Raw genomic sequence first — 9157 nt, 5'->3', positions numbered from 1 at the left:
TCTAGAACATTGCCTGGGATATTATATGTTTAACATACATGTTTTCTGAATGAATGAAATCTAATGAACTCATTCTATTATTATTCTTTGATTATTTTTCTGTTATAAAATATAACTATTATTATAAAAACCATTATAATAAAGCCATTCTAGTACTTTATTATTAAAGCCATTCTAGTACTTTCTCCTCTATTCTAGATGAAAATCACCCAACATCTTCTGATCTTTATTCGTCTGTCATAACTTCATAGGGATCTCTAAAACATCTAATAATTTTCTTCCTATCCATGTCTTTGACTAATCTGTACATTAGGACCACGCATTCAAAAACTTATTTATTTATTTATTTAGTTAGTTAGTTAGTTAGTTAGTTTTTTTTTAGGCAAGGCAATCCTTGGTTGCTCTCACAGATTGCAAGGACCTTGTCAATTTACAATCCCTTTTTAAAAATTTTTTACACCTACAGCACCTGGTATTCCTAGGTGGTCTCCCATCCAAGTACTAACCAGGCCTGACCCTGCTTAGCTTCCGAGATCAGATGGGATCAGGCATGTTCAGGGTAGCGTGGCCATAGACCAAAAAATTATTTGAATTAATTTGAATTGGCTTTGGAACAGATCAAAGTTAGAGTTTTTCTCTTCAGTTAGACCAGAAGGAGAATGTGACCCGTTTTCTCTCTCTCTTTCCTTAGTAGGTGATGAACACAGAAGGGGTAGTGGGAGGAAGTGATTTTTCAGAGGATATTTTAAAAATTTTAATCTACCCATTAAATGAAAATGCTGTTACTTGAACTCCACTAGATTGGAGCCTCTCAAATGTTTTTGACTAAAGCCGTGTAGGTGGGGTGAAAAAATGGCCCTCTACTATTCTAGCTTCTATTCGCTTAGAGAACTTCAAATTTCAACTCTTTTCCAGGGTTGAGCTTCAGCCAGATGAATTCAAATCGTCAGTAAACTGGGGTAATATGCAAATGTTAGTTGACAAATTTAGTACTCATTACCAACTCATTTAGTTGTCTATCTGTACAGAACCTTAGACGATAAATGAAAACTAAAGCTTATGAAATAGTAAGCCAGCCACTCAGAAAAACCAAAAAAAAAAAAAAAAAAAGAAACTTCTAATTTTGGATCTCTTCTTGGTCCACCAGTAGGACCCTCACAATTCACTGATGGGCCTTAGGCCATGTTTTAAGTATCCCTGCTCCAGAAGAGAAAGAAATCCAAACTCCAGCCCAGCAGTCTTTCCTGTTGCTCTGGCGAGGCAGAGAAAGAGGAAGTGACACTTCTTACTTAATTATATTTCTCATTAAGGATAAATGCTTCATTGGCCTAAGGATTTAGATTCATCAAAAACATTGATTAGCATTATCGTATTGGGAAGCCGGTACTGCTTCAAATAAAGCCTGGCTAAATGAGGAATAAAAAATTGTTCCAAAATATAATCTTGATGTAATTTACTTTATGAGAAGTGCTTATCTTTTAAAATTTTAATTTCATTCTTTGTACTGTTTTATTCTTCTGGCTTTCTCTCAATTTACATACACACACACATATATTAGTGTGTGTGTGTGTGTATATATATATATATACACACACACATAGAACATTATATATAATACTGTGTATGTATATGTGTGTGTGTATATATAGTTTTCAAAAACTTTTAGTTTCTATTCTATGTTTTGTCTCAGTCTTTTAATTTCTTCTTCAAAATCTAATAAGTATTCTAAAAGATTTTTTTAAAAAAATCATGTTTTTTTCAAAAATTTTGAAACTAAAAAAATACTTTAAGTTTGAATTCTGATAATAATGGTACTTTTCTCTTTTGTACATAATTATTTATGACCATTTTAGTGGGATACAATGCAGGAGAGTGGAGTAAAATTTTTTACTCTAGCATATTTTAAACAATTGCCTTTTGAGACTTAATTTTTATAATTTTAAAAATTTTCTAAAAGGAAAGTGACCAATTTCAACTGGGATAAATACAATGTGGAACTTTCAAAGAAAATCAAAAGATATTTGATGAATATATAAAAGTAAGAAATCTGAACTGAACAGAGGAATCTAAGCTGACTGAGTTTCACCAGTTCCTCATGAAAAAAGAACTGGACATAAATACCAGCAAGTCATTGATGTAAATAATTATGAGTTACCTCAAAAAAAAAATATAGATACACCATCAGCTAAGTTTTTTGTTGTCTTCATTAAGTACCAATTAAAGAGCCCTTCCAGATCTTGTTACCGATAGAGACCTATGCCAGATGGGTCCTGCAGGTACTTTGAAGTCAAGTATTGGTGCTCGAAGTGGGCAACCAGAGAAGCAGCACTCTTTATAGAATGATATTTGAACAAGGCTCATTATGTACTCACACATGAACTAGAAATGCTAAATAGTTAATAGTTTTCCCAGGGTTTCACTCTCGAAATGAAGCTTCAGCAAATTCATCTTATTTTAAGCATTTCAATTATGCTCATAAGCGTGAAAAAAAAAACAGGCTCTGACTATATACTTAGTAGTAGAAAAGTGACAAAACCCATCTAAGTTGTGACTATTACACCTAACTTCAGGTCAAAGCAATCAACTGTGGCCCATTACAAAAGCACAGTTGGCAGTCTCTCTGAATAATCAGTCATTTTGATTATCCTATGTGGATGACAGCTCATCAGCTACAACAAATTTGTCATCAGAATGGTTCTGGACAGATTGTGGCACTGCCCAGAGAGGTGCTATCTCTATATTCAAATATAGAATAATATTTGGTGTTAATAATGCTGGTATATGTTATCTAAAGGAAAGTAACTAGGAAAACTGACTACTAACAGGCATCTAAAAAATTAGCCATTCTGAGCAAGAAAGTACCAAGTCTGAATTTAATATATCTTTCCAAATTCCGTGTCTAACACTGCCTACATTCAAACAGGTCATGAGATTTTTAGACATAGCTTTTAAAAACAAAGTGCCATTTCAAAAAATTCTCTGTTCTGGCATAAAAATCGGGGCTCTCAAAATGAGACTATGTCATGCTAGCCCCACGATTCATATTTTAAACAATGATTTAAAGATATGTAGGCATGTGTATATATTTATGTGTATGTTTATGTGTGTATACTAAAACACACACAGATACCCATACCCACCATACTAGCAAATTGCTGATCATATATAATGCTAAAATTAAACATATGAGAAGAAGTTAGGACAAGATAACTAAAGACAAGCTCTATCAAAGAGTCAGTGCCTCACAAATAAATAAGACACAGTTTCTTGTAGAGTGAAATGTTTTACCATGCCATTTAACAGTGTGAGTGGTTCAATAGGTAAAGATATAAGTCAAAGGGCATCTGATTTGGCTTCAGAACTGCCACTCAACCCTGTCATTACCGTAACATATCAGATATAAATGTTGTTCTCTTTAACTCTTTTCCTAATTCTATGATTTCAATCTGTTACCCTGGTATTCCATCCTATCACTAGCGTTGGTGCATTGCTTCCATGGCTAATGGCCTTGACAAACAGCTGCAGAGACACATGTAGTCAGTTAGATGAGAGACTGTATGTTTAAACTTGGGAGAACAATATTTCCCAGACTTCAGTCACTGATATACCACTGTCGGGATTTTTGGCACATATGTGTAACATCAGCACTACCATTTATTTAATTTTTCCTTAAAATGGTGCACAAACTTACAAAATAAGAAGAGGAAACTTTATGTCACCACAGTATACCTCAACATAAATAGAAACCAAGAATAAATATCAGATATAGTGGAGATAAATCAATTTCACTAGATTTTGATGAGATCTCATTATTTTCAGAAAGTTATGAGTAGGACCTCTATGAGTTTAGTTTTCATTTGTGGCTTAGAATTACAGGGTTAAATATTGATTTTGTGGTCTTTCTGTTCTTCAAATATGTGTGACTTCAGAAATTTTTTCGAGGAGCTTACCACTCTAAAGACTATTCATTAGAATGAAGGGGTTTATTTGCTAAAACAGCCATTAATACATGTTTGAAAGATGATATAGACATATTATCACCAAACTGAGATTTTCAGACTTGAGGTTTGGTATAACTGTATAATCAGAAGAGATTGAAAATAACTTTCTCACTTATAATTTTATTTAATCTAAAGCAGCATCAGCTTCACAATTAAAATAATTTCTCATAGTACATTCTCCATAGTTTGGATAACACTGAATTAGAGGATTATGCCTACAGCAACTGCCACACAAATGAATCTTTGTACATTTCTTGAATAATTATGAACATATCTGATTCATTCAGGAACATATTCTTTATAGAAGTCAGTGGAAAATTTTCTTTTGGAAGAATGTGAGATCGTCTCTTAATCTCTACTTTCCTCTGGCTTTCTTCATAATCTCTTTACAAGGTATTATCATTCCCTCCTCCTATGTTATCAAATTGTACTAGTATAAGGACTACATTTTCATGAACAATACAAAATACTGATGCATACCATTCATATGATTTAAACAATACTAAACTCCTTTTGGTATTCAATCTTGGGAATTCATTAAAATGCAAGACATTTTAGGAAATATTCTTTTAAATTATTTATAAATTTTATATAACCTGAAGGCAGAATAAAGGGAAAAAGAAATGTCTAGTTAGAAATATAAAGAATGAAAAGTTATTCATATCTTGAAATTGCCCCATTTAGGGATAATTTAATCAACTCAAATAAATGTTCTATAATTTTGCTTTCATTAATGAGATGACTAAGTTGGATACAGCCTGCAAAAAGCACATGCTTCATTGTGATAAAAGTGTTTTTCAGACAGGATGCTGAAGCCTCTATGAGTTTAAAAAAAAACATTCTTAGGCAGATTGTGTCTGTGTGATTAAAACAGACCTTTATTAACTAGAAGGTGACAAGAACATTTCTCGTTTTCCCCACTCACTTTGTTTTTTACACTTTTAGTTACTTTTGTTGGCACTGATGGCAAATAGAGTCTCAGAGCTGGAAGTTTACAAAATGATTAGTGATATAGCTAGGACTGATACTAAGGTCACCCCAAATTTCCATCCTCTGTGCTTTCAACCATAGGTGGATATTCATTCATTCATTCATTCATTCATTCATTCATTCATTCATTCAATACCTGATTGGGCACAGTGATAAGTTCAGGCAATAGTGAGATAAATAATGGCCTGGAGTTTCATGCTCTGATTATTGTATCATAATAAATATAATAATGATATAATAGAGATACGATTTTCACATCATGAGAGAGTATGACAAGTAAGAGAAAGACAAAAAGTAATCATTTCAGTGGTATTAGTGGTGAAATGTTGACATTAAAGTCATTTCTAGAAGTTTTTCTGCATGCACTGGTTACAGTGAAACCCATTCGGGGTTGCTGTGAATGCATCACTTTGCTTGACTTTTCTCCATTAGTTTAGTTCCCACTGGTGACTTGGAAGAGTTCTAATGCTAACTGCTGATTTTATGCATAATATGCACCTATTTTTGTGGCTTGCTGTTCTCCATCTTTAAATGTGTGTGACGTCAGAAATTTTTGAAGAGCTTACTACCCTAAGAGTATACATTTCTAATATTGCATTAAAGTGAGGGTGTTCTTTTTAATGTTTAGAATGCAGAGAAAAAATAAAAAGGGATTGTTTTATAATCTACTTTAAAAACCTTTATTGATGGTATTAAAAAATGCAGTGTTGGCATCCAAAAAAATTTACAGTTTCTGACAGTAAGCACTGAACGTGGAACTAGTAAATTACAGAGTCCTATCAGGATAGAAGCAGGATGTGGTGGTGAGGAGAGCAGACACTAGTGCCTGGCTGTCTGGATTTTAATCACAATTTTGCCTCTTAAGTACTTGAGAGATCTTGGGCATTTTATAACCTACTGCACCTCAGTTTCCTAATCTGTAAAATGGGGATAATAATAGCATCTGCCTCCTAGGCTTGTTGTGAGAATTAAATGAATTTCTTTGTAAAGAGCTCAGAATAGTCTGGCATAGGATAAGCACTTTTGGCAATGCTTTTGATAGAGTTTCTTTCCTGGATTGGGGTTTCTGATACACTAATACACATTATGAATAATCAAGAAGGTGACATGCTGTAGAATTTCCCACATTATCTGGCCTTTTTCTGGGGAGCATTATTAGAAGACTAATGAATGTTCTTTTGGGTATGTGCTTGGGAAATACAAGCACTTAAAAGTGTTTTGCATTATTAACGTAGAGTCACATTTATCAGAAGATATTGACGTAAGAGTTTTGCTTTATTTCTAAGATTCTAGATCTGGTTTAATATTTAGGGTTATTGATATAACAATATTTTTATAACACGATGTTGCTAATGATGGTAAATGATCACTAACATTGTTTACTACCTACCTGTGCGAGGCACTGTGCTGAGTATGGAATGTGTACTATCTTATTTACTCCTTACAACAACTCTATGAGGTTTTATGAAAAGTGAAGAAACTGAGACTTCGAAGATTAAATAGCTTGACCAAGATCACAAATTAAGAAGCAGAATGAGGATGTAAATCCACCTCTGTCTGATTCTAAAGCCCATTATCTCCAGTCAGGAAGTGGTAATTTCCCTGATTTTGATAATAACCATGATTTAAGTGGTAAGAGTAACACACATGAAAGAGCTTTGAAAACTGTAGACCACTGTATAAGGATAGAGTATCATTAATGGTATTAAAATTATGTTTATGATTTTTTGATTAATTATGGAATTAAAATGGTATACTACTTAAGTACTAGTGGTTTTGAAAGGTCTCCAAAATAAATAGCCAAAAATATGAAACTCACAAAGTTTCAAAATATAAAGATGTTTTTTTTTTTTTCTGGAAAAACAACCAAAGTTTTGTTTGATTAATTTTGATAAGAAAGATTTAATATTTTATAGGAGACTTTCTATGCAGAACATGTAAAGCAACTATCCCTTTAAGAAATACAGAGAAAAACTTAAACACATGTATCAGGGTACCAGGTAGCAGAGAAACAGTATAAAAAGTCTAGTATTTGAGAATGCCTTTGAAATCAACACAAAATTACTGACGATTAACCTTAAAATATAGAAATTCAATGTATTAAAATACAGAAAGTTATATTACTGTTTATCATATTTTTATATTTTAGAAAATAAGATCATTTCAATCCATTGCATATCATTAGTTGACTGTATTTCCCTTGGGGAAAAACCCACGTTTGTTTTTAATATAAAAACTAAAGAAATAATTTTTGAAAAAAATTTTAATTTGTAATATATTCATGTCATCATGTTCACCTTAAGCTGAATTTCATCTGTTCTTTGTATTCTCTGAAGTTTTACTTTTAGTTTTGAATGGATAATCTTACAGCGTCACAGCTCTCCTGACTGCCATGTCCAAATCTAAATCTGCCAGATCTCCTTTGCATAACAAACACATATGAACTTTCACTACAAGTATTTTTTTTACCCAAGTACTATGGTGACAGGTACAATGCAAATACACAGATGGAAAACTGAAAGACTTCATTAATGCCATATATCGCACTAATGGTTGACTCTTTAAGTGGGGCGTTCTTTCTTCAGGAATAAAAGAAGAGAAAACAGTTGAAGCAAATCTGTGTAAAGGAATCACTGGTCCCCCAGGTACCTGAATCCAAGAAACACAAAAGTTCTGTATCTGTTCATTTTTTTCCCCTGGCATTATTGTCTTTGGAATATAGTTTCTCTTTCTCCAGGTCTTTTCAGACAAAATCTTGAGCCATTTCTCTTTTGCTCTATACACATTCCTGGTGAGCTAGTCAACTCACTCAAATGTTACTTAACTTCAAACGTCACTTACATGCTACACAGCCAACATCTCCCTCCTGACCTCTTGATCCCCGTTGGGTATCCAATCGATGAACACATCACGTTCAGGCAATATGTTAATCCCTTTGTAGACATTATCCCATATAATCTATTAAAAAATCTCTGGGGATTAGTAAAATTATCCCCACTTTATATTTGAGAATAGGGAAACTTTCTTTAGCAATCTAGAAACTCACATAAATGTAATCCCTTTAACATGATATTTGTTCAAATATTTCGATAGATTTTTGATATTTCTCCTTGCCCTGCTCTTCTCTTTCACCACTTTTTGACTGACATCAGAGCCACAAACTCAACATTTTAGATTAACATGTCTGAACTGTCAGTCAATGTACCACATGCCCCAGCTGACCTGTCCACCATTCTCCATATGTGCCCTGACCAAAAGAGTATGGCCCATCTGAAAGATGCCAATCTGAAAAGGCTATGCACTATTGTATGAGCCCAACTATATGACATTCCAGAAAAAGCAAAACTATTGACACTGAAAAGACCAGTGGTTGCCAGGGAGAAGGGATGAATAGGTGAATCAAGGAGATTTTTAGGGCAGTAAAATGATTCTGTATGGTACTGTGCAAGGTGTTAATAAAAGGGGAAACTATTTGTATATTGGGGGGTGAGGTGGATATATGGAACTCTCTGCACCTTCTGCTCAATTTTTCTATAAACCTAAAGCTGTTCAAATACAAAGTATTAATTAAAAAATAATTTATTTAAAACCTTGAATACAGAAATTTATATTTATATATTGAAATACTGGTTTCTTATTAGTTTCACATTGAATAGTTATTAAATTATGATTCTGTCATTTTTTGCATTAGTAGCTATAATTACATGCTCTGAGTCACCTACAACTTAATTCGGCATACCTTGCTTTTAATATTAATGCAATACGATCATTTCAAAGACCATTTCACTCCAGACCATCAAATCTCTTTACATACACTTTTTCAACCAGTTTTAAATCTGCCTATCATTTAATCTCTATTTTTCTATCTCATTCACAAAGGTATTCTGAGAGATTATGTTGCAATAGGGAGGGAACAAGTCAGGGAAATCCTCTACCAAGATGACATTCAAACTGGGTTTTAAAGACAAATTAGCAGACAAGAGGAAAGAGAAAGGGATTCTGGCAGAAGGTATGATGTAGACAAATGCTTAAAACACGATGGTGGGCCATATTGCTTTCTGAATGACCTTTCTGCAGTATTCTCAAGAAAGGAGAGGGTTTACCTTTTCCTACAGTAGATATAACAACCACAGTATATGGATGCATTTGCAAGAGACATACATTTA

At 33.3% G+C, this 9157-nt stretch overlaps 1 non-coding gene across 1 annotated transcript; it reads right to left on the bottom strand.

The window, feature by feature from the left end:
• Window positions 1-457: 457 nt before the first annotated feature.
• On the bottom strand, window positions 458-576 carry LOC112474045. Its single transcript, XR_003044254.1, has one exon. It is a non-coding gene; the product is annotated as a 5S ribosomal RNA (ribosomal RNA).
• Window positions 577-9157: the final 8581 nt, after the last annotated feature.

Source organism: Pteropus alecto, unplaced genomic scaffold (assembly GCF_000325575.1).
Source record: "Pteropus alecto unplaced genomic scaffold, ASM32557v1 scaffold69, whole genome shotgun sequence".
Classification (NCBI taxonomy): domain Eukaryota; kingdom Metazoa; phylum Chordata; class Mammalia; order Chiroptera; family Pteropodidae; genus Pteropus; species Pteropus alecto.
The sequence above is the reverse complement of the archived record's forward strand: the minus strand, read 5'-3'. Positions and strand labels throughout refer to the sequence as shown.